Source organism: Triticum urartu, chromosome 5A (assembly GCF_056163025.1).
Source record: "Triticum urartu cultivar PI428250 chromosome 5A, HENAU_Tu73, whole genome shotgun sequence".
Classification (NCBI taxonomy): Eukaryota; Viridiplantae; Streptophyta; class Magnoliopsida; order Poales; family Poaceae; genus Triticum; species Triticum urartu.
Window position 1 is genome coordinate 71,538,143 of NC_141877.1, and position 22,157 is coordinate 71,560,299.

Consider the following 22,157-nt stretch of genomic DNA (forward strand, 5'->3'; position numbering starts at 1 on the left):
CGCTCAACTACGAAGACGAGTTTACCACGATTTCCACCCCTCCCTCTATACCGCAGCAACACGTATTTTACACCCCTTTCAGAACACGCTTTTCGCGCCCCAACTCTCCCTAGACGCGTGACTAATGAGCTCCGAGCTAAAACATATCGCAAATGTCAAAAATATGATGACAGGCTTAATATATATCACGCACGTGCGTTCTGTTCCTCACGTACGTACAAAAATAATTAAAAAGGGAATGCAACACGAGGACTTCCCAAGAGGTCACCCATCCTAGTACTACTCTCGCCCAAGCAAGCTTAACTTCGGAGTTCTGATGGGATCCGGTGCTTTAGTGCTGGTATGATCGCATCCGACATGTTACCCCCGGCTTCATCCCTTATGCTTCCCACTCCCACGTCCGCTACAAAGACGGCTATACATTCTTACTACCATTACAACCGTCGCCTACTAATGGATAATGCCCTATACTACTTACTCTCTCGCTCAACTACGAAGACGAGTTTACCACGATTTCCACCCCTCCCTCTATACCGCAGCAACACGTATTTTACACCCCTTTCAGAACGCGCTTTTCGCGCCCCAACTCTCCCTAGACGCGTGACTAACGAGCTCCGAGCTAAAACATATCGCAAATGTCAAAAATATGATGACAGGCTTAACATATATCACGCATGTGCGTTCTGTTCCTCACGTACGTACAAAAATAATTAAAAAGGGAATGCAACACGAGGACTTCCCAGGAGGTCACTCATCCTAGTACTACTCTCGCCCAAGCACGCTTAACTTCGGAGTTCTGATGGGATGCGGTGCTTTAGTGCTGGTATGATCGCATCCGACATGTTACCCCCGGCTTCATCCCTATGCTTCCCACTCGCACGTCCGCTACAAAGACGGCTATACATTCTTACTACCATTACAACCGTCGCCTACTAATGGATAATGCCCTATACTACTTATTCTCTCGCTCAACTACGAAGACGAGTTTACCACGATTTCCACCCCTCCCTCTATACCGCAGCAACACGTATTTTACACCCTTTCACAACACGCTTTTCGCGCCCCAACTCTCCCTAGACGCGTGACTAATGAGCTCCGAGCTAAAACATATCGCAAATGTCAAAAATATGATGACAGGCTTAATATATATCACGCACGTGCGTTCTGTTCCTCACGTACGTACAAAAATAATTTAAAAGGGAATGCAACATGAGGACTTCCCAGGAGGTCACCCATCCTAGTACTACTCTCGCCCAAGCACGCTTAGCTTCGGAGTTCTGACGGGATCCGGTGCTTTAGTGCTGGTATGATCGCATCCGACATGTTACCCCCGGCTTCATCCCTCAAGCTTCCCACTCCCACGTCCGCTACAAAGACGGCTATACATTCTTACTACCATTACAACCGTCGCCTACTAATGGATAATGCCCTATACTACTTACTCTCTCGCTCAACTACGAAGACTGAGTTTACCACGATTTCCACCCCTCCCTCTATACCGCAGCAACACGTATTTTACACCCCTTTCAGAACGCGCTTTTCGCGCCCCAACTCTCCCTAGACGCGTGACTAATGAGCTCCGAGCTAAAACATATCGCAAATGTAAAAAATATGATGGCAGGCTTAACATATATCACGCACGTGCGTTCTGTTCCTCACGTACATACAAAAATAATTAAAAAGGGAATGCAACACGAGGACTTCCCAGGAGGTCACCCATCCTAGTACTACTCTCGCCCAAGCACGCTTAACTTCGGAGTTCTGATGGGATCCGGTGCTTTAGTGCTGGTATGATCGCCTCCGACATGTTACCCCCGGCTTCATCCCTTATGCTTCGCACTCCCACGTCCGCTACAAAGACGGCTATACATTCTTACTACCATTACAACCGTCGCCTACTAATGGATAATGCCCTATACTACTTACTCTCTCGCTCAACTACGAAGACGAGTTTACCACGATTTCCATCCCTCCCTCTATACCGCAGCAACACGTATTTTACATCCGGTGCTTTAGTGCTGGTATGATCGCATCCGACATGTTACCCCCGGCTTCATCCCTTATGCTTCCCACTCCCACGTCCGCTACAAAGACGGCTATACATTCTTACTACCATTAAAACCGTCGCCTACTAATGGATAATGCCCTATACTACTTACTCTCTCGCTCAACTACGAAGACGAGTTTACCACGATTTCCACCCCTCCCTCTATACCGCAGTAACACGTATTTTACACCCCTTTCAGAACGCGCTTTTCATGCCTCAACTCTCCCTAGACGCGTGACTAATGAGCTCCGAGCTAAAACATATCGCAAATGTCAAAAATATGATGACAGGCTTAACATATATCACGCACGTGCGTTCTGTTCCTCACGTACGTACAAAAAAAATTAAAAAGGGAATGCAACACGAGGACTTCCCAGGAGGTCACCCATCGTAGTACTACTTTCGCCCAAGCACGCTTAACTAAGGAGTTCTGATGGGATCCGGTGCTTTAGTGCTGGTATGATCGCATCCGACATGTTACCCCCAGCTTCATCCCTTATGCTTCCCACTCCCACGTCCGCTACAAAGACGGCTATACATTCTTACTACCATTACAACCGTCGCCTACTAATGGATAATGCCCTATACTACTTACTCTCTCGCTCAACTACGAAGACGAGTTTACCACGATTTCCACCCCTCCCTCTATACCGCAGCAACACGTATTTTACACCCCTTTCAGAACGCGCTTTTCGCGCCCCAACTCTCCCTAGACGCGTGACTAATGAGCACCGAGCTAAAACATATCGCAAATGTCAAAAATATGATGACAGACTTAATATATATCACGCACGTGCGTTCTGTTCCTCACGTACGTACAAAAATAATTAAAAAGGGAATGCAACACGAGGACTTCCCAGGAGGTCACCCATCCTAGTACTACTCTCACCCAAGAACGCTTAACTTCGGAGTTCTGATGGGATCCGGTGCTTTAGTGCTGGTATGATCGCATCCGACATGTTACCCCCGGCTTCATCCCTTATGCTTCCCACTCCCACGTCCGCTACAAAGACGGCTATACATTCTTACTACCATTACAACCGTCGCCTACTAATGGATAATGCCCTATACTACTTACTCTCTCGCTCAACTATGAAGGCGAGTTTACCACGATTTCCACCCTCCCTCTATACCGCAGCAACACGTATTTTACACCCCTTTCAGAACGCGCTTTTCGCGCCCCAACTCTCCCTAGACGCGTGACTAACGAGCTCCGAGCTAAAACATATCGCAAATGTCAAAAATATGGTGACAGGCTTAATATATATCACGCACGTGCGTTCTGTTCCTCACCCATCCTAGTACTACTCTCACCCAAGAACGCTTAACTTCGGAGTTCTGATGGGATCCGGTGCTTTAGTGCTGGTATGATCGCATCCGACATGTTACCCCCGGCTTCATCCCTTATGCTTCCCACTCCCACGTCCGCTACAAAGACGGCTATACATTCTTACTACCATTACAACCGTCGCCTACTAATGGATAATGCCCTATACTACTTACTCTCTCGCTCAACTATGAAGGCGAGTTTACCACGATTTCCACCCTCCCTCTATACCGCAGCAACACGTATTTTACACCCCTTTCAGAACGCGCTTTTCGCGCCCCAACTCTCCCTAGACGCGTGACTAACGAGCTCCGAGCTAAAACATATCGCAAATGTCAAAAATATGGTGATAGGCTTAATATATATCACGCACGTGCGTTCTGTTCCTCACGTACGTACAAAAATAATTAAAAAGGGAATGCAACAAGAGGACTTTCCAGGAGGTCACCTATCCTAGTACTACTCTCGCCCAAGCACGCTTAACTTCGGAGTTCTGATGGGATCCGGTGCTTTAGTGCTGGTACGATCGCATCCAACATGTTACCCCCGGCTTCATCCCTTATGCTTCCCACTCCCACGTCCGCTACAAAGACGGCTATACATTCTTACTACCATTACAACCGTCGCCTACTAATGGATAATGCCCTATACTACTTACTCTCTCGCTCAACTACGAAGGCGAGTTTACCACGATTTCCACCCCTCCCTCTATATCACGCACGTGCGTTCTGTTCCTCACGTACGTACAAAAATGATTAAAAAGGGAATGCAACAAGAGGACTTCCCAGGAGGTCACCCATCCTAGTACTACTCTCGCCCAAGCACGCTTAACTTCGGAGTTCTGATGAGATCCGGTGCTTTAGTGCTGGTATGATCGCATCCGACATGTTACCCCCGGCTTCATCCCTTATGCTTCCCACTCCCACGTCCGCTACAAAGACGGCTATACATTCTTACTACCATTACAACCGTCGCCTACTAATGGATAATGCCCTATACTACTTACTCTCTCGCTCAACTACGAAGGCGAGTTTACCACGATTTCCACCCCTCCCTCTATACCGCAGCAACACGTATTTTACACCCCTTTCAGAACGCGCTTTTCACGCCCCAACTCTCCCTAGACGCGTGACTAATGAGCTCCGAGCTAAAACATATCGCAAATGTCAAAAATATGATGGCAGGCTTAACATATATCACGCACGTGCGTTCTGTTCCTCATGTACATACAAAAATAATTAAAAAGGGAATGCAACACGAGGACTTCCCAGGAGGTCACCCATCCTAGTACTACTCTCGCCCAAGCACGCTTAACTTCGGAGTTCTGATGGGATCCGGTGCTTTAGTGCTGGTATGATCGCATCCGACATGTTACCCCCGGCTTCATCCCTTATGCTTCGCACTCCCACGTCCGCTACAAAGACGGCTATACATTCTTACTACCATTACAACCGTCGCCTACTAATGGATAATGCCCTATACTACTTACTCTCTCGCTCAACTACGAAGACGAGTTTACCACGATTTCCATCCCTCCCTCTATACCGCAGCAACACGTATTTTACATCCGGTGCTTTAGTGCTGGTATGATCGCATCCGACATGTTACCCCCGGCTTCATCCCTTATGCTTCCCACTCCCACGTCCGCTACAAATACGGCTATACATTCTTACTACCATTAAAACCGTCGCCTACTAATGGATAATGCCCTATACTACTTACTCTCTCGCTCAACTACGAAGACGAGTTTACCACGATTTCCACCCCTCCCTCTATACCCCAGTAACACGTATTTTACACCCCTTTCAGAACGCGCTTTTCACGCCTCAACTCTCCCTAGACGCGTGACTAATGAGCTCCGAGCTAAAACATATCGCAAATGTCAAAAATATGATGACAGGCTTAACATATATCACGCACGTGTGTTCTGTTCCTCACGACGTACAAAAAAAATTAAAAAGGGAATGCAACACGAGGACTTCCCAGGAGGTCACCCATCCTAGTACTACTCTCGCCCAAGCACGCTTAACTAAGGAGTTCTGATGGGATCCGGTGCTTTAGTGCTGGTATGATCGCATCCGACATGTTACCCCCAGCTTCATCCCTTATGCTTCCCACTCCCACGTCCGCTACAAAGACGGCTATACATTCTTACTACCATTACAACCGTCGCCTACTAATGGATAATGCCCTATACTACTTACTCTCTCGCTCAACTACGAAGACGAGTTTACCACGATTTCCACCCCTCCCTCTATACCGCAGCAACACGTATTTTACACCCCTTTCAGAACGCGCTTTTCGCGCCCAACTCTCCCTCGACGCGTGACTAATGAGCTCCGAGCTAAAACATATCGCAAATGTCAAAAATATGATGACAGGCTTAATATATATCACGCACGTGCGTTCTGTTCCTCACGTACGTACAAAAATAATTAAAAAGGGAATGCAACACGAGGACTTTCCAGGAGGTCACCCATCCTAGTACTACTCTCACCCAAGCATGCTTAACTTCGGAGTTCTGATGGGATCCGGTGCATTAGTGCTGCTATGATCGCATCCGACATGTTACCCCCGGCTTCATCCCTTATGCTTCCCACTCCCACGTCCGCCACAAAGACGGCTATACATTCTTACTACCATTACAACCGTCGCCTACTAATGGATAATGCCCTATACTACTTACTCTCTCGCTCAACTACGAAGGCGAGTTTACCACGATTTCCACCCTCCCTCTATACCGCAGCAACACGTATTTTACACCCCTTTCAGAACGCGCTTTTCGCGCCCCAACTCTCCCTAGACGCGTGACTAACGAGCTCCGAGCTAAAACATATCGCAAATGACAAAAATATGGTGACAGGCTTAATATATATCACGCACGTGCGTTCTGTTCCTCACGTACGTACAAAAATAATTAAAAAGGGAATGCAACAAGAGGACTTCCCAGGAGGTCACCCATCCTAGTACTACTCTCGCCCAAGCACGCTTAACTTCGGAGTTCTGACGGGATCCGGTGCTTTAGTGCTGGTATGATCGCATCCGACATGTTACCCCCGGCTTCATCCCTTATGCTTCCCACTCCCACGTCCGCTACAAAGACGGCTATACATTCTTACTACCATTACAACCGTCGCCTACTAATGGATAATGCCCTATACTACTTACTCTCTCGCTCAACTACGAAGGCGAGTTTACCACGATTTCCACCCCTCCCTCTATACCGCAGCAACACGTATTTTACACCCCTTTCAGAACGCGCTTTTCGCGCCCCAACTCTCCCTAGACGCGTGACTAACGAGCTCCGAGCTAAAACATATCGCAAATGTCAAAAATATGATGACAGGCTTAATATATATCACGCACGTGCGTTCTGTTCCTCACGTACGTACAAAAATAATTAAAAAGGGAATGCAACACGAGGACTTCCCAGGAGGTCACCCATCCTAGTACTACTCTCGCCCAAGCACGCTTAACTTCGGAGTTCTGATGGGATCCGGTGCTTTAGTGCTGGTATGATCGCATCCGACATGTTACCCCCGGCTTCATCCCTTATGCTTCCCACTCCCACGTCCGCTACAAAGACGGCTATACATTCTTACTACCATTACAACCGTCGTCTACTAATGGATAATGCCCTATACTACTTACTCTCTCGCTCAACTACGAAGGCGAGTTTACCATAATTTCCACCCCTCCCTCTATACCGCAGCAACACGTATTTTACACCCCTTTCAGAACGCGCTTTTCGCGCCCCAACTCTCCCTAGACGCGTGACTAACGAGCTCCGAGCTAAAACATATCGCAAATGTCAAAAATATGATGACAGGCTTAATATATATCATGCACGTGCGTTCTGTTCCTCACGTACGTACAAAAATAATTTAAAAAGGAATGCAACACGAGGACTTCCCAGGAGGTCACCCATCCTAATACTACTCTCGCCCAAGCACGCTTAACTTCGGAGTTCCGATGGGATGCGGTGCTTTAGTGCTGGTATGATCGCATCCGACATGTTACCCCCGGCTTCATCCCTTATGCTTCCCACTCCCACGTCCGCTACAAAGACGGCTATACATTCTTACTACCATTACAACCGTCGCCTACTAATGTATAATGCCCTATACTACTTACTCTCTCGCTCAACTACGAAGACGAGTTTACCACGATTTCCACCCCTCCCTCTATACCGCAGCAAAACGTATTTTACACCCCTTTCAGAACGCGCTTTTCGCTCCCCAACTCTCCCTAGACGCGTGACTAACGAGCTCCGAGCTAAAACATATCGCAAATGTCAAAAATATGATGACAGGCTTAATATATATCACGCACGTGCGTTCTGTTCCTCACGTACGTACAAAAATAATTAAAAAAGGAATGCAACACGAGGACTTCCCAGGAGGTCACCCATCCTAGTACTACTCTCGCCCAAGCACGCTTAACTTCGGAGTTCTGATGGGATCCGGTGCTTTAGTGCTGGTATGATCGCATCCGACATGTTACCCCCGGCTTCATCCCTTATGCTTCCCACTCCCACGTCCGCTGCAAAGACGGCTATACATTCTTACTACCATTACAACCGTCGCCTACTAATGGATAATGCCCTATACTACTTACTCTCTCGCTCAACTACGAAGACGAGTTTACCACGATTTCCACCCCTCCCTCTATACCGCAGCAACACGTATTTTACACCCTTTCACAACACGCTTTTCGCGCCCCAACTCTCCCTAGATGCGTGACTAATGAGCTCCGAGCTAAAACATATCGCAAATGTCAAAAATATGATGACAGGCTTAATATATATCACGCACGTGCGTTCTGTTCCTCACATACGTACAAAAATAATTTAAAAGGGAATGCAACACGAGGACTTCCCAGGAGGTCACCCATCCTAGTACTACTCTCGCACAAGCACGCTTAACTTCGGAGTTCTGACGGGATCCGGTGCTTTAGTGCTGGTATGATCGCATCCGACATGTTACCCCCGGCTTCATCCCTTAAGCTTCCCACTCCCACGTCCGCTACAAAGACGGCTATACATTCTTACTACCATTACAACCGTCACCTACTAATGGATAATGCCCTATACTACTTACTCTCTCGCTCAACTACGAAGACGAGTTTACCACGATTTCCACCCCTCCCTCTATACCGCAGCAACACGTATTTTACACCCTTTTCAGAACGCGCTTTTCGCGCCCCAACTCTCCCTAGACGCGTGACTAATGAGCTCCGAGCTAAAACATATCGCAAATGTCAAAAATATGATGACAGGCTTAATATATATCACGCACGTGCGTTCTGTTCCTCACGTACGTACAAAAATAATTAAAAAGGGAATGCAACCCGAGGACTTCCCAAGAGGTCACCCATCCTAGTACTACTCTCGCCCAAGCAAGCTTAACTTCGGAGTTCTGATGGGATCCGGTGCTTTAGTGCTGGTATGATCGCATCCGACATGTTACCCCCGGCTTCATCCCTTATGCTTCCCACTCCCACGTCTGCTACAAAGACGGCTATACATTCTTACTACCATTACAACCGTCGCCTACTAATGGATGATGCCCTATACTACTTACTCTCTCGCTCAACTACGAAGACGAGTTTACCACGATTTCCACCCCTCCCTCTATACCGCAGCAACACGTATTTTACACCCCTTTCAGAACGCGCTTTTCGCGCCCCAACTCTCCCTAGACGCGTGACTAACGAGCTCCGAGCTAAAACATATCGCAAATGTCAAAAATATGATGACAGGCTTAATATATATCACGCACGTGCGTTCTGTTCCTCACGTACGTACAAAAATAATTAAAAAGGGAATGCAACACGAGGACTTCCCAGGAGGTCACTCATCCTAGTACTACTCTCGCCCAAGCACGCTTAACTTCGGAGTTCTGATGGGATGCGGTGCTTTAGTGCTGGTATGATCGCATCCGACATGTTACCCCCGGCTTCATCCCTATGCTTCCCACTCGCACGTCCGCTACAAAGACGGCTATACATTCTTACTACCATTACAACCGTCGCCTACTAATGGATAATGCCCTATACTACTTATTCTCTCGCTCAACTACGAAGACGAGTTTACCACGATTTCCACCCCTCCCTCTATACCGCAGCAACACGTATTTTACACCCTTTCACAACACGCTTTTCGCGCCCCAACTCTCCCTAGACGCGTGACTAATGAGCTCCGAGCTAAAACATATCGCAAATGTCAAAAATATGATGACAGGCTTAATATATATCACGCACGTGCGTTCTGTTCCTCACGTACGTACAAAAATAATTTAAAAGGGAATGCAACACGAGGACTTCCCAGGAGGTCACCCATCCTAGTACTACTCTCGCCCAAGCACGCTTAACTTCGGAGTTCTGACGGGATCCGGTGCTTTAGTGCTGGTATGATCGCATCCGACATGTTACCCCCGGCTTCATCCCTCAAGCTTCCCACTCCCACGTCCGCTACAAAGACGGCTATACATTCTTACTACCATTACAACCGTCACCTACTAATGGATAATGCCCTATACTACTTACTCTCTCGCTCAACTACGAAGACGAGTTTACCACGATTTCCACCCCTCCCTCTATACCGCAGCAACACGTATTTTACACCCTTTCAGAACGCGCTTTTCGCGCCCCAACTCTCCCTAGACGCGTGACTAATGAGCTCCGAGCTAAAACATATCGCAAATGTCAAAAATATGATGACAGGCTTAATATATATCACGCACGTGCGTTCTGTTCCTCACGTACGTACAAAAATAATTAAAAAGGGAATGCAACACGAGGACTTCCCAGGAGGTCACTCATCCTAGTACTACTCTCGCCCAAGCACGCTTAACTTCGGAGTTCTGATGGGATCCGGTGCTTTAGTGCTGGTATGATCGCATCCGACATGTTACCCCCGGCTTCATCCCTTATGCTTCCCACTCGCACGTCCGCTACAAAGACGGCTATACATTCTTACTACCATTACAACCGTCGCCTACTAATGGATAATGCCCTATACTACTTATTCTCTCGCTCAACTACGAAGACGAGTTTACCACGATTTCCACCCCTCCCTATATACCGCAGCAACACGTATTTTACACCCCTTTCAGAACGCGCTTTTCGCGCCCCAACTCTCCCTAGACGCGTGACTAACGAGCTCCGAGCTAAAACATATCGCAAATGTAAAAAATATGATGACAGGCTTAATATATATCACGCACGTGCGTTCTGTTCCTCACGTACGTACAAAAATAATTAAAAAGGGAATGCAACACGAGGACTCCCCAGGAGGTCACCCATCGTAGTACTACTCTCGCCCAAGCACGCTTAACTTCGGAGTTCTGATGGGATGCGGTGCTTTAGTGCTGGTATGATCGCATCCGACATGTTACCCCCGGCTTCATCCCTTATGCTTCCCACTCCCACGTCCGCTACAAAGACGGCTATACATTCTTACTACCATTACAACCGTCGCCTACTAATGTATAATGCCCTATAGTACTTACTCTCTCGCTCAACTACGAAGACGAGTTTACCACGATTTTTACCCCTCCCTCTATACCGCAGCAAAACGTATTTTACACCCCTTTCAGAACGCGCTTTTCGCTCCCCAACTCTCCCTAGACGCGTGACTAACGAGCTCCGAGCTAAAACATATCGCAAATGTCAAAAATATGATGACAGGCTTAATATATATCACGCACGTGCGTTCTGTTCCTCACGTACGTACAAAAATAATTTAAAAGGGAATGCAACACGAGGACTTCCCAGGAGGTCACCCATCCTAATACTACTCTCGCCCAAGCACGCTTAACTTCGGAGTTCAAACGGGATCCGGTGCTTTAGTGCTGGTATGATCGCATCCGACATGTTACCCCCGGCTTCATCCCTTAAGCTTCCCACTCCCACGTCCGCTACAAAGACGGCTATACATTCTTACTACCATTACAACCGTCGCCTACTAATGGATAATGCCCTATACTACTTACTCTCTCGCTCAACTACGAAGACGAGTTTACCACGATTTCCACCCCTCCCTCTATACCGCAGCAACACGTATTTTACACCCCTTTCAGAACGCGCTTTTCGCGCCCCAACTCTCCCTAGACGCGTGACTAAAGAGCTCCGAGCTAAAACATATCGCAAATGTCAAAAATATGATGACAGGCTTAATATATATCGCGCACATGCGTTCTGTTCCTCACGTACGTACAAAAATAATTAAAAAGGGAATGCAACACGGGGACTTCCCAGGATGTCACCCATCCTAGTACTACTCTCGCCCAAGCACGCTTAACTTCGGAGTTCTGATAGGATCCGGTGCTTTAGTGCTGGTATGATCGCATCCGAGATGTTACCCCCGGCTTCATCCCTTATGCTTTTCACTCCCACGTCCGCTACAAAGACGGCTATACATTCTTAATACCATTACAACCGTCGCCTACTAATGGATAATGCCCTATACTACTTATTCTCTCGCTCAACTACGAAGACGAGTTTACCACGATTTCCACCCCTCCCTATATACCGCAGCAACACGTATTTTACACCCCTTTCAGAACGCGCTTTTCGCGCCCCAACTCTCCCTAGACGCGTGACTAACGAGCTCCGAGCTAAAACATATCGCAAATGTAAAAAATATGATGACAGGCTTAATATATATCACGCACGTGCGTTCTGTTCCTCACGTACGCACAAAAATAATTAAAAAGGGAATGCAACACGAGGACTCCCCAGGAGGTCACCCATCGTAGTACTACTCTCGCCCAAGCACGCTTAACTTCGGAGTTCTGATGGGATGCGGTGCTTTAGTGCTGGTATGATCGCATCCGACATGTTATCCCCGGCTTCATCCCTTATGCTTCCCACTCCCACGTCCGCTACAAAGACGGCTATACATTCTTACTACCATTACAACCGTCGCCTACTAATGTATAATGCCCTATACTACTTACTCTCTCGCTCAACTACGAAGACGAGTTTACCACGATTTTTACCCCTCCCTCTATACCGCAGCAAAACGTATTTTACACCCCTTTCAGAACGCGCTTTTCGCTCCCCAACTCTCCCTAGACGCGTGACTAACGAGCTCCGAGCTAAAACATATCGCAAATGTCAAAAATATGATGACAGGCTTAATATATATCACGCACGTGCGTTCTGTTCCTCACGTACGTACAAAAATAATTTAAAAGGGAATGCAACACGAGGACTTCCCAGGAGGTCACCCATCCTAATACTACTCTCGCCCAAGCACGCTTAACTTCGGAGTTCAAACGGGATCCGGTGCTTTAGTGCTGGTATGATCGCATCCGACATGTTACCCCCGGCTTCATCCCTTAAGCTTCCCACTCCCACGTCCGCTACAAAGACGGCTATACATTCTTACTACCATTACAACCGTCGCCTACTAATGGATAATGCCCTATACTACTTACTCTCTCGCTCAACTACGAAGACGAGTTTACCACGATTTCCACCCCTCCCTCTATACCGCAGCAACACGTATTTTACACCCCTTTCAGAACGCGCTTTTCGCGCCCCAACTCTCCCTAGACGCGTGACTAATGAGCTCCGAGCTAAAACATATCGCAAATGTCAAAAATATGATGACAGGCTTAATATATATCACGCACGTGCGTTCTGTTCCTCACGTACGTACAAAAATAATTAAAAAGGGAATGCAACACGAGGACTTCCCAAGAGGTCACCCATCCTAGTACTACTCTCGCCCAAGCAAGCTTAACTTCGGAGTTCTGATGGGATCCGGTGCTTTAGTGCTGGTATGATCGCATCCGACATGTTACCCCCGGCTTCATCCCTTATGCTTCCCACTCCCACGTCCGCTACAAAGACGGCTATACATTCTTACTACCATTACAACCGTCGCCTACTAATGGATAATGCCCTATACTACTTACTCTCTCGCTCAACTACGAAGACGAGTTTACCACGATTTCCACCCCTCCCTCTATACCGCAGCAACACGTATTTTACACCCCTTTCAGAACGCGCTTTTCGCGCCCCAACTCTCCCTAGACGCGTGACTAACGAGCTCCGAGCTAAAACATATCGCAAATGTCAAAAATATGATGACAGGCTTAATATATATCACGCACGTGCGTTCTGTTCCTCACGTACGTACAAAAATAATTAAAAAGGGAATGCAACACGAGGACTTCCCAGGTGGTCACTCATCCTAGTACTACTCTCGCCCAAGCACGCTTAACTTTGGAGTTCTGATGGGATGCGGTGCTTTAGTGCTGGTATGATCGCATCCGACATGTTACCCCCGGCTTCATCCCTTATGCTTCCCACTCGCACGTCCGCTACAAAGACGGCTATACATTCTTACTACCATTACAACCGTCGCCTACTAATGGATAATGCCCTATACTACTTACTCTCTCGCTCAACTACGAAGACGAGTTTACCACGATTTCCACCCCTCCCTCTATATCGCAGCAACACGTATTTTACACCCTTTCACAACACGCTTTTCGCGCCCCAACTCTCCCTAGACGCGTGACTAATGAGCTCCGAGCTAAAACATATCGCAAATGTCAAAAATATGATGACAGGCTTAATATATATCACGCACGTGCGTTCTGTTCCTCACGTACGTACAAAAATAATTTAAAAGGGAATGCAACACGAGGACTTCCCAGGAGGTCACCCATCCTAGTACTACTCTCGCCCAAGCACGCTTAACTTCGGAGTTCTGACGGGATCCGGTGCTTTAGTGCTGGTATGATCGCATCCGACATGTTACCCCCGGCTTCATCCCTCAAGCTTCCCACTCCCACGTCCGCTACAAAGACGGCTATACATTCTTACTACCATTACAACCGTCACCTACTAATGGATAATGCCCTATACTACTTACTCTCTCGCTCAACTACGAAGACGAGTTTACCACGATTTCCACCCCTCCCTCTATACCGCAGCAACACGTATTTTACACCCTTTCAGAACGCGCTTTTCGCGCCCCAACTCTCCCTAGACGCGTGACTAATGAGCTCCGAGCTAAAACATATCGCAAATGTCAAAAATATGATGACAGGCTTAATATATATCACGCACGTGCGTTCTGTTCCTCACGTACGTACAAAAATAATTAAAAAGGGAATGCAACACGAGGACTTCCCAAGAGGTCACCCATCCTAGTACTACTCTCGCCCAAGCAAGCTTAACTTCGGAGTTCTGATGGGATCCGGTGCTTTAGTGCTGGTATGATCGCATCCGACATGTTACCCCCGGCTTCATCCCTTATGCTTCCCACTCCCACGTCCGCTACAAAGACGGCTATACATTCTTACTACCATTACAACCGTCGCCTACTAATGGATAATGCCCTATACTACTTACTCTCTCGCTCAACTACGAAGACGAGTTTACCACGATTTCCACCCCTCCCTCTATACCGCAGCAACACGTATTTTACACCCCTTTCAGAACGCGCTTTTCGCGCCCCAACTCTCCCTAGACGCGTGACTAACGAGCTCCGAGCTAAAACATATCGCAAATGTCAAAAATATGATGACAGGCTTAATATATATCACGCACGTGCGTTCTGTTCCTCACGTACGTACAAAAATAGTTAAAAAGGGAATGCAACACGAGGACTTCCCAGGAGGTCACTCATCCTAGTACTACTCTCGCCCAAGCACGCTTAACTTCGGAACTCTGATGGGATGCGGTGCTTTAGTGCTGGTATGATCGCATCCGACATGTTACCCCCGGCTTCATCCCTTATGCTTCCCACTCGCACGTCCGCTACAAAGACGGCTATACATTCTTACTACCATTACAACCGTCGCCTACTAATGGATAATGCCCTATACTACTTATTCTCTCGCTCAACTACGAAGACGAGTTTACCACGATTTCCACCCCTCCCTATATACCGCAGCAACACGTATTTTACACCCCTTTCAGAACGCGCTTTTCGCGCCCCAACTCTCCCTAGACGCGTGACTAACGAGCTCCGAGCTAAAACATATCGCAAATGTAAAAAATATGATGACAGGCTTAATATATATCACGCACGTGCGTTCTGTTCCTCACGTACGTACAAAAATAATTAAAAAGGGAATGCAACACGAGGACTCCCCAGGAGGTCACCCATCGTAGTACTACTCTCGCCCAAGCACGCTTAACTTCGGAGTTCTGATGGGATGCGGTGCTTTAGTGCTGGTATGATCGCATCCGACATGTTACCCCCGGCTTCATCCCTTATGCTTCCCACTCCCACGTCCGCTACAAAGACGGCTATACATTCTTACTACCATTACAACCGTCGCCTACTAATGTATAATGCCCTATACTACTTACTCTCTCGCTCAACTACGAAGACGAGTTTACCACGATTTCCACCCCTCCCTCTATACCGCAGCAAAACGTATTTTACACCCCTTTCAGAACGCGCTTTTCGCTCCCCAACTCTCCCTAGACGCGTGACTAACGAGCTCCGAGCTAAAACATATCGCAAATGTAAAAAATATGATGACAGGCTTAATATATATCACGCACGTGCGTTCTGTTCCTCACGTACGTACAAAAATAATTAAAAAGGGAATGCAACACGAGGACTTCCCAGGAGGTCACCCATCCTAGTACTACTCTCGCCCAAGCACGCTTAACTTCGAAGTTCTGATGGGATCCGGTGCTTTAGTGCTGGTATGATCGCATCCGACATGTTACCCCCGGCTTCATCCCTTATGCTTCCCACTCCCACGTCCGCTACAAAGACGGCTATACATTCTTACTACCATTACAACCGTCGCCTACTAATGGATAATGCCCTATACTACTTACTCTCTCGCTCAACTACGAAGACGAGTTTACCACGATTTCCACCCCTCCCTCTATACCGCAGCAACACGTATTTTACACCCCTTTCAGAACGCGCTTTTCGCGCCCCAACTCTCCCTAGACGCGTGACTCGCGCCCCAACTCTCCCTAGACGCGTGACTAATGAGCTCCGAGCTAAAACATATCGCAAATGTCAAAAATATGATGACAGGCTTAATATATATCACGCACGTGCGTTCTGTTCCTCACGTACGTACAAAAATAATTAAAAAGGGAATGCAACACGAGGACTTCCCAACAGGTCACCCATCCTAGTACTACTCTCGCCCAAGCACGCTTAACTTCGGAGTTCTGATGGGATCCGGTGCTTTAGTGCTGGTATGATCGCATCCGACATGTTACCCCCGGCTTCATCCCTTATGCTTCCCACTCCCACGTCCGCTACAAAGACGGCTATACATTCTTACTACCATTACAACCGTCGCCTACTAATGGATAATGCCCTATACTACTTACTCTCTCGCTCAACTACGAAGACGAGTTTACCACGATTTCCACCCCTCCCTCTATACCGCAGCAACACGTATTTTACACCCCTTTCAGAACGCGCTTTTCGCGCCCCAACTCTCCCTAGACGCGTGACTAACGAGCTCCGAGCTAAAACATATCGCAAATGTCAAAAATATGATGACAGGCTTAATATATATCACGCACGTGCGTTCTGTTCCTCACGTACGTACAAAAATAATTAAAAAGGGAATGCAACACGAGGACTTCCCAGGAGGTCACTCATCCTAGTACTACTCTCGCCCAAGCACGCTTAACTTCGGAGTTCTGATGGGATGCGGTGCTTTAGTGCTGGTATGATCGCATCCGACATGTTACCCCCGGCTTCATCCCTTATGCTTCCCACTCGCACGTCCGCTACAAAGACGGCTATACATTCTTACTACCATTACAACCGTCGCCTACTAATGGATAATGCCTTATACTACTTATTCTCTCGCTCAACTACGAAGGCGAGTTTACCACGATTTCCACCCCTCCCTATATATCGCAGCAACATGTATTTTACACCCCTTTCAGAACGCGCTTTTCGCGCCCCAACTCTCCCTAGACGCGTGACTAACGAGCTCCGAGCTAAAACATATCGCAAATGTCAAAAATATGATGACAGGCTTAATATATATCACGCACGTGCGTTCTGTTCCTCACGTACGTACAAAAATAATTAAAAAGGGAATGCAACACGAGGACTTCCCAAGAGGTCACCCATCCTAGTACTACTCTCGCCCAAGAACGCTTAACTTCGGAGTTCTGATGCGATGCGGTGCTTTAGTGCTGGTATGATCGCATCCGACATGTTACCCCCGGCTTCATCCCTTATGCTTCCCACTCCCACGTCCGCTACAAAGACGGCTATACATTCTTACTACCATTACAACCGTCGCCTACTAATGTATAATGCCCTATACTACTTACTCTCTCGCTCAACTACGAAGACGAGTTTACCACGATTTCCACCCCTCCCTCTATACCGCAGCAAAACGTATTTTACACCCCTTTCAGAACGCGCTTTTCGCTCCCCAACTCTCCCTAGACGCGTGACTAACGAGCTCCGAGCTAAAACATATCGCAAATGTAAAAAATATGATGACAGGCTTAATATATATCACGCACGTGCGTTCTGTTCCTCACGTACGTACAAAAATAATTAAAAAGGGAATGCAACACGAGGACTTCCCAGGAGGTCACCCATCCTAGTACTACTCTCGCCCAAGCACGCTTAACTTCGAAGTTCTGATGGGATCCGGTGCTTTAGTGCTGGTATGATCGCATCCGACATGTTACCCCCGGCTTCATCCCTTATGCTTCCCACTCCCACGTCCGCTACAAAGACGGCTATACATTCTTACTACCATTACAACCGTCGCCTACTAATGGATAATGCCCTATACTACTTACTCTCTCGCTCAACTACGAAGACGAGTTTACCACGATTTCCACCCCTCCCTCTATACCGCAGCAACACGTATTTTACACCCCTTTCAGAACGCGCTTTTCGCGCCCCAACTCTCCCTAGACGCGTGACTCGCGCCCCAACTCTCCCTAGACGCGTGACTAATGAGCTCCGAGCTAAAACATATCGCAAATGTCAAAAATATGATGACAGGCTTAATATATATCACGCACGTGCGTTCTGTTCCTCACGTACGTACAAAAATAATTAAAAAGGGAATGCAACACGAGGACTTCCCAACAGGTCACCCATCCTAGTACTACTCTCGCCCAAGCACGCTTAACTTCGGAGTTCTGATGGGATCCGGTGCTTTAGTGCTGGTATGATCGCATCCGACATGTTACCCCCGGCTTCATCCCTTATGCTTCCCACTCCCACGTCCGCTACAAAGACGGCTATACATTCTTACTACCATTACAACCGTCGCCTACTAATGGATAATGCCCTATACTACTTACTCTCTCGCTCAACTACGAAGACGAGTTTACCACGATTTCCACCCCTCCCTCTATACCGCAGCAACACGTATTTTACACCCCTTTCAGAACGCGCTTTTCGCGCCCCAACTCTCCCTAGACGCGTGACTAACGAGCTCCGAGCTAAAACATATCGCAAATGTCAAAAATATGATGACAGGCTTAATATATATCACGCACGTGCGTTCTGTTCCTCACGTACGTACAAAAATAATTAAAAAGGGAATGCAACACGAGGACTTCCCAGGAGGTCACTCATCCTAGTACTACTCTCGCCCAAGCACGCTTAACTTCGGAGTTCTGATGGGATGCGGTGCTTTAGTGCTGGTATGATCGCATCCGACATGTTACCCCCGGCTTCATCCCTTATGCTTCCCACTCGCACGTCCGCTACAAAGACGGCTATACATTCTTACTACCATTACAACCGTCGCCTACTAATGGATAATGCCTTATACTACTTATTCTCTCGCTCAACTACGAAGGCGAGTTTACCACGATTTCCACCCCTCCCTATATATCGCAGCAACATGTATTTTACACCCCTTTCAGAACGCGCTTTTCGCGCCCCAACTCTCCCTAGACGCGTGACTAACGAGCTCCGAGCTAAAACATATCGCAAATGTCAAAAATATGATGACAGGCTTAATATATATCACGCACGTGCGTTCTGTTCCTCACGTACGTACAAAAATAATTAAAAAGGGAATGCAACACGAGGACTTCCCAAGAGGTCACCCATCCTAGTACTACTCTCGCCCAAGAACGCTTAACTTCGGAGTTCTGATGCGATGCGGTGCTTTAGTGCTGGTATGATCGCATCCGACATGTTACCCCCGGCTTCATCCCTTATGCTTCCCACTCCCACGTCCGCTACAAAGACGGCTATACATTCTTACTACCATTACAACCGTCGCCTACTAATGTATAATGCCCTATACTACTTACTCTCTCGCTCAACTACGAAGACGAGTTTACCACGATTTTTACCCCTCCCTCTATACCGCAGCAAAACGTATTTTACACCCCTTTCAGAACGCGCTTTTCGCTCCCCAACTCTCCCTAGACGCGTGACTAACGAGCTCCGAGCTAAAACATATCGCAAATGTCAAAAATATGATGACAGGCTTAATATATATCACGCACGTGCGTTCTGTTCCTCACGTACGTACAAAAATAATTTAAAAGGGAATGCAACACGAGGACTTCCCAGGAGGTCACCCATCCTAATACTACTCTCGCCCAAGCACGCTTAACTTCGTCGCCCAAGCACGCTTAACTTCGGAGTTCAAACGGGATCCGGTGCTTTAGTGCTGGTATGATCGCATCCGACATGTTACCCCCGGCTTCATCCCTTAAGCTTCCCACTCCCACGTCCGCTACAAAGACGGCTATACATTCTTACTACCATTACAACCGTCGCCTACTAATGGATAATGACCTATACTACTTACTCTCTCGCTCAACTACGAAGGCGAGTTTACCACGATTTCCACCCCTCCCTCTATACCGCAGCAACACGTATTTTACACCCCTTTCAGAACGCGCTTTTCGCGCCCCAACTCTCCCTAGACGCGTGACTAACGATCTCCGAGCTAAAACATATCGCAAATGTCAAAAATATGATGACATGCTTAATATATATCACGCACGTGCGTTCTATTCCTCACGTACGTACAAAAATAATTAAAAAGGGAATGCAACACGAGGACTTCCCAGGAGGTCACCCATCCTAGTACTACTCTCGCCCAAGCACGCTTAACTTCGGAGTTCTGATGGGATCCGGTGCTTTAGTGCTGGTATGATTGCATCTGACATGTTACCCCCGGCTTCATCCCTTATGCTTCCCACTCCCACGTCCGCTACAAAGACGGCTATACATTCTTACTACCATTACAACCGTCGTCTACTAATGGATAATGCCCTATACTACTTATTCTCTCGCTCAACTACGAAGACGAGTTTACCACGATTTCCACCCCTCCCTATATACCGCAGCAACACGTATTTTACACCCCTTTCAGAACGCGTTTTTCGCGCCCCAACTCTCCCTAGACGCGTGACTAATGAGCTCCGAGCTAAAACATATCGCAAATGTAAAAAAATATGATGACAGGCTTAATATATATCACGCACGTGCGTTCTGTTCCTCACGTACGTACAAAAATAATTCAAAAGGGAATGCAACACGAGGACTCCCCAGGAGGTCACCCATCGTAGTACTACTCTCGCCCAAGCACGCTTAACTTCGGAGTTCTGATAGGATGCGGTGCTTTAGTGCTGGTATGATCGCATCCGACATGTTACCCCCGGCTTCATCCCTTATGCTTCCCACTCCCACGTCCTCTACAAAGATGGCTATACATTCTTACTACCATTACAACCGTCGCCTACTAATGTATAATGCCCTATACTACTTACTCTCTCGCTCAACTACGAAGACGAGTTTACCACGATTTCCACCCCTCCCTCTATACCGCAGCAAAACGTATTTTACACCCCTTTCAGAACGCGCTTTTCGCTCCCCAACTCTCCCTAGACGCGTGACTAACGAGCTCCGAGCTAAAACATATCGCAAATGTCAAAAATATGATGACAGGCTTAACATGTATCACGCACGTCCGTTCTGTTCTTCACGTACGTACAAAAATAATTAAAAAGGGAATGCAACACGAGGACTTCCCAGGAGGTCACCCATCCTAGTACTACTCTCGCCCAAGCACGCTCAATTTCGGAATTCTGATGGGATCGGATGCTTTAGTGCTGGTATGATCGTATCCAACATGTTACCCCCGGCTTCATCCCTTATGCTTCCCACTCCCACGTCCGCTACAAATACGGCTATACATTCTTACTACCATTACAACCGTCGCCTACTAATGGATAATGCCCTATAGTACTTACTCTCTCGCTCAACTATGAAGGCGAGTTTACCACGATTTCCACCCCTCCCTCTATACCGCAGCAACACGTATTTTACACCCCTTTCAGAACGCGCTTTTCGCACCCCAACTCTCCCTAGACGCGTGACTAATGAGCTCTGAGCTAAAACATATCGCAAATGTCAAAAATATGATGACAGGCTTAATATATATCACGCACGTGCGTTCTGTTCCTCACGTCCGTACAAACATAATTAAAAAGGGAATGCAACACGAGGACTTCCCAGGAGGTCACCCATCCTAGTACTACTCTCGCCCAAGCACGCTTAACTTCGGAGTTCTGATGGGATCCGATGCTTTAGTGCTGGTATGATCGCATCCGACATGTTACCCCCGGCTTCATCCCTTATGCTTCCCACTCCCACGTCCGCTACAAATACGGCTATACATTCTTACTACCATTACAACCGTCGCCTACTAATGGATAATGCCCTATACTACTTACTCTCTCGCTCAACTATGAAGGCGAGTTTACCACGATTTCCACCCCTCCCTCTATACCGCAGCAACACGTATTTTACACCCC

General features: G+C 47.5%; 35 non-coding genes and 9 pseudogenes across 35 annotated transcripts; all 44 read right to left on the reverse strand.

The window, feature by feature from the left end:
- Positions 1-235: 235 nt before the first annotated feature.
- On the reverse strand, positions 236-354 carry LOC147968367 (5S ribosomal RNA). Its single transcript, XR_015606334.1, has one exon. It is a non-coding gene; the product is annotated as a 5S ribosomal RNA (ribosomal RNA).
- Positions 355-718: 364 nt separating this feature from the next.
- On the reverse strand, positions 719-837 carry LOC147968368 (5S ribosomal RNA). Its single transcript, XR_015606780.1, has one exon. It is a non-coding gene; the product is annotated as a 5S ribosomal RNA (ribosomal RNA).
- Positions 838-1,199: 362 nt separating this feature from the next.
- Positions 1,200-1,318, reverse strand: LOC147968369 (5S ribosomal RNA). The gene has a single exon (XR_015606511.1). It is a non-coding gene; the product is annotated as a 5S ribosomal RNA (ribosomal RNA).
- Positions 1,319-1,683: 365 nt separating this feature from the next.
- Positions 1,684-1,802, reverse strand: LOC147968370 (5S ribosomal RNA). The gene has a single exon (XR_015606139.1). It is a non-coding gene; the product is annotated as a 5S ribosomal RNA (ribosomal RNA).
- A 597-nt stretch (positions 1,803-2,399) lies between these two features.
- LOC147968371 (5S ribosomal RNA) lies at positions 2,400-2,518 on the reverse strand. The gene has a single exon (XR_015606759.1). It is a non-coding gene; the product is annotated as a 5S ribosomal RNA (ribosomal RNA).
- Positions 2,519-2,882: 364 nt separating this feature from the next.
- Positions 2,883-3,001, reverse strand: LOC147968372 (5S ribosomal RNA). Its single transcript, XR_015606596.1, has one exon. It is a non-coding gene; the product is annotated as a 5S ribosomal RNA (ribosomal RNA).
- Positions 3,002-3,789: 788 nt separating this feature from the next.
- Positions 3,790-3,908, reverse strand: LOC147968373 (5S ribosomal RNA; annotated as a pseudogene).
- Positions 3,909-4,137: 229 nt separating this feature from the next.
- Positions 4,138-4,256, reverse strand: LOC147968374 (5S ribosomal RNA). Its single transcript, XR_015606559.1, has one exon. It is a non-coding gene; the product is annotated as a 5S ribosomal RNA (ribosomal RNA).
- Positions 4,257-4,620: 364 nt separating this feature from the next.
- Positions 4,621-4,739, reverse strand: LOC147968375 (5S ribosomal RNA). The gene has a single exon (XR_015605872.1). It is a non-coding gene; the product is annotated as a 5S ribosomal RNA (ribosomal RNA).
- Positions 4,740-5,335: 596 nt separating this feature from the next.
- LOC147968376 (5S ribosomal RNA) lies at positions 5,336-5,454 on the reverse strand. Its single transcript, XR_015606551.1, has one exon. It is a non-coding gene; the product is annotated as a 5S ribosomal RNA (ribosomal RNA).
- Positions 5,455-5,817: 363 nt separating this feature from the next.
- LOC147968377 (5S ribosomal RNA) lies at positions 5,818-5,936 on the reverse strand (annotated as a pseudogene).
- A 363-nt stretch (positions 5,937-6,299) lies between these two features.
- On the reverse strand, positions 6,300-6,418 carry LOC147968378 (5S ribosomal RNA). The gene has a single exon (XR_015606489.1). It is a non-coding gene; the product is annotated as a 5S ribosomal RNA (ribosomal RNA).
- Positions 6,419-6,782: 364 nt separating this feature from the next.
- Positions 6,783-6,901, reverse strand: LOC147968379 (5S ribosomal RNA). Its single transcript, XR_015605883.1, has one exon. It is a non-coding gene; the product is annotated as a 5S ribosomal RNA (ribosomal RNA).
- A 364-nt stretch (positions 6,902-7,265) lies between these two features.
- LOC147968380 (5S ribosomal RNA) lies at positions 7,266-7,384 on the reverse strand. Its single transcript, XR_015606766.1, has one exon. It is a non-coding gene; the product is annotated as a 5S ribosomal RNA (ribosomal RNA).
- Positions 7,385-7,748: 364 nt separating this feature from the next.
- LOC147968381 (5S ribosomal RNA) lies at positions 7,749-7,867 on the reverse strand. Its single transcript, XR_015605895.1, has one exon. It is a non-coding gene; the product is annotated as a 5S ribosomal RNA (ribosomal RNA).
- A 363-nt stretch (positions 7,868-8,230) lies between these two features.
- On the reverse strand, positions 8,231-8,349 carry LOC147968382 (5S ribosomal RNA). Its single transcript, XR_015606513.1, has one exon. It is a non-coding gene; the product is annotated as a 5S ribosomal RNA (ribosomal RNA).
- A 364-nt stretch (positions 8,350-8,713) lies between these two features.
- On the reverse strand, positions 8,714-8,832 carry LOC147968383 (5S ribosomal RNA). The gene has a single exon (XR_015606602.1). It is a non-coding gene; the product is annotated as a 5S ribosomal RNA (ribosomal RNA).
- A 364-nt stretch (positions 8,833-9,196) lies between these two features.
- LOC147968384 (5S ribosomal RNA) lies at positions 9,197-9,315 on the reverse strand. The gene has a single exon (XR_015606781.1). It is a non-coding gene; the product is annotated as a 5S ribosomal RNA (ribosomal RNA).
- Positions 9,316-9,677: 362 nt separating this feature from the next.
- On the reverse strand, positions 9,678-9,796 carry LOC147968385 (5S ribosomal RNA). Its single transcript, XR_015605780.1, has one exon. It is a non-coding gene; the product is annotated as a 5S ribosomal RNA (ribosomal RNA).
- Positions 9,797-10,159: 363 nt separating this feature from the next.
- LOC147968386 (5S ribosomal RNA) lies at positions 10,160-10,278 on the reverse strand. Its single transcript, XR_015606387.1, has one exon. It is a non-coding gene; the product is annotated as a 5S ribosomal RNA (ribosomal RNA).
- Positions 10,279-10,642: 364 nt separating this feature from the next.
- LOC147968387 (5S ribosomal RNA) lies at positions 10,643-10,761 on the reverse strand. Its single transcript, XR_015606772.1, has one exon. It is a non-coding gene; the product is annotated as a 5S ribosomal RNA (ribosomal RNA).
- Positions 10,762-11,125: 364 nt separating this feature from the next.
- LOC147968388 (5S ribosomal RNA) lies at positions 11,126-11,244 on the reverse strand. Its single transcript, XR_015606323.1, has one exon. It is a non-coding gene; the product is annotated as a 5S ribosomal RNA (ribosomal RNA).
- Positions 11,245-11,608: 364 nt separating this feature from the next.
- Positions 11,609-11,727, reverse strand: LOC147968389 (5S ribosomal RNA). The gene has a single exon (XR_015606744.1). It is a non-coding gene; the product is annotated as a 5S ribosomal RNA (ribosomal RNA).
- A 364-nt stretch (positions 11,728-12,091) lies between these two features.
- Positions 12,092-12,210, reverse strand: LOC147968390 (5S ribosomal RNA). The gene has a single exon (XR_015606773.1). It is a non-coding gene; the product is annotated as a 5S ribosomal RNA (ribosomal RNA).
- A 364-nt stretch (positions 12,211-12,574) lies between these two features.
- Positions 12,575-12,693, reverse strand: LOC147968391 (5S ribosomal RNA). The gene has a single exon (XR_015606324.1). It is a non-coding gene; the product is annotated as a 5S ribosomal RNA (ribosomal RNA).
- A 364-nt stretch (positions 12,694-13,057) lies between these two features.
- Positions 13,058-13,176, reverse strand: LOC147968392 (5S ribosomal RNA). The gene has a single exon (XR_015606335.1). It is a non-coding gene; the product is annotated as a 5S ribosomal RNA (ribosomal RNA).
- Positions 13,177-13,540: 364 nt separating this feature from the next.
- LOC147968393 (5S ribosomal RNA) lies at positions 13,541-13,659 on the reverse strand (annotated as a pseudogene).
- A 363-nt stretch (positions 13,660-14,022) lies between these two features.
- On the reverse strand, positions 14,023-14,141 carry LOC147968394 (5S ribosomal RNA). The gene has a single exon (XR_015605781.1). It is a non-coding gene; the product is annotated as a 5S ribosomal RNA (ribosomal RNA).
- Positions 14,142-14,504: 363 nt separating this feature from the next.
- On the reverse strand, positions 14,505-14,623 carry LOC147968395 (5S ribosomal RNA). Its single transcript, XR_015606336.1, has one exon. It is a non-coding gene; the product is annotated as a 5S ribosomal RNA (ribosomal RNA).
- Positions 14,624-14,987: 364 nt separating this feature from the next.
- LOC147968396 (5S ribosomal RNA) lies at positions 14,988-15,106 on the reverse strand (annotated as a pseudogene).
- Positions 15,107-15,470: 364 nt separating this feature from the next.
- Positions 15,471-15,589, reverse strand: LOC147968397 (5S ribosomal RNA). The gene has a single exon (XR_015606775.1). It is a non-coding gene; the product is annotated as a 5S ribosomal RNA (ribosomal RNA).
- Positions 15,590-15,953: 364 nt separating this feature from the next.
- On the reverse strand, positions 15,954-16,072 carry LOC147968398 (5S ribosomal RNA). Its single transcript, XR_015606080.1, has one exon. It is a non-coding gene; the product is annotated as a 5S ribosomal RNA (ribosomal RNA).
- A 394-nt stretch (positions 16,073-16,466) lies between these two features.
- LOC147968399 (5S ribosomal RNA) lies at positions 16,467-16,585 on the reverse strand. Its single transcript, XR_015605984.1, has one exon. It is a non-coding gene; the product is annotated as a 5S ribosomal RNA (ribosomal RNA).
- A 364-nt stretch (positions 16,586-16,949) lies between these two features.
- On the reverse strand, positions 16,950-17,068 carry LOC147968400 (5S ribosomal RNA). Its single transcript, XR_015606782.1, has one exon. It is a non-coding gene; the product is annotated as a 5S ribosomal RNA (ribosomal RNA).
- Positions 17,069-17,432: 364 nt separating this feature from the next.
- LOC147968401 (5S ribosomal RNA) lies at positions 17,433-17,551 on the reverse strand (annotated as a pseudogene).
- Positions 17,552-17,915: 364 nt separating this feature from the next.
- LOC147968402 (5S ribosomal RNA) lies at positions 17,916-18,034 on the reverse strand. Its single transcript, XR_015606081.1, has one exon. It is a non-coding gene; the product is annotated as a 5S ribosomal RNA (ribosomal RNA).
- Positions 18,035-18,428: 394 nt separating this feature from the next.
- On the reverse strand, positions 18,429-18,547 carry LOC147968403 (5S ribosomal RNA). The gene has a single exon (XR_015605985.1). It is a non-coding gene; the product is annotated as a 5S ribosomal RNA (ribosomal RNA).
- Positions 18,548-18,911: 364 nt separating this feature from the next.
- On the reverse strand, positions 18,912-19,030 carry LOC147968404 (5S ribosomal RNA). Its single transcript, XR_015606784.1, has one exon. It is a non-coding gene; the product is annotated as a 5S ribosomal RNA (ribosomal RNA).
- A 364-nt stretch (positions 19,031-19,394) lies between these two features.
- LOC147968405 (5S ribosomal RNA) lies at positions 19,395-19,513 on the reverse strand (annotated as a pseudogene).
- A 364-nt stretch (positions 19,514-19,877) lies between these two features.
- Positions 19,878-20,019, reverse strand: LOC147968406 (5S ribosomal RNA; annotated as a pseudogene).
- Positions 20,020-20,383: 364 nt separating this feature from the next.
- Positions 20,384-20,502, reverse strand: LOC147968407 (5S ribosomal RNA). The gene has a single exon (XR_015606216.1). It is a non-coding gene; the product is annotated as a 5S ribosomal RNA (ribosomal RNA).
- Positions 20,503-20,867: 365 nt separating this feature from the next.
- LOC147968408 (5S ribosomal RNA) lies at positions 20,868-20,986 on the reverse strand (annotated as a pseudogene).
- Positions 20,987-21,350: 364 nt separating this feature from the next.
- Positions 21,351-21,469, reverse strand: LOC147968409 (5S ribosomal RNA; annotated as a pseudogene).
- A 364-nt stretch (positions 21,470-21,833) lies between these two features.
- Positions 21,834-21,952, reverse strand: LOC147968410 (5S ribosomal RNA). The gene has a single exon (XR_015606108.1). It is a non-coding gene; the product is annotated as a 5S ribosomal RNA (ribosomal RNA).
- Between the last annotated feature and the right edge of the window lie 205 nt (positions 21,953-22,157).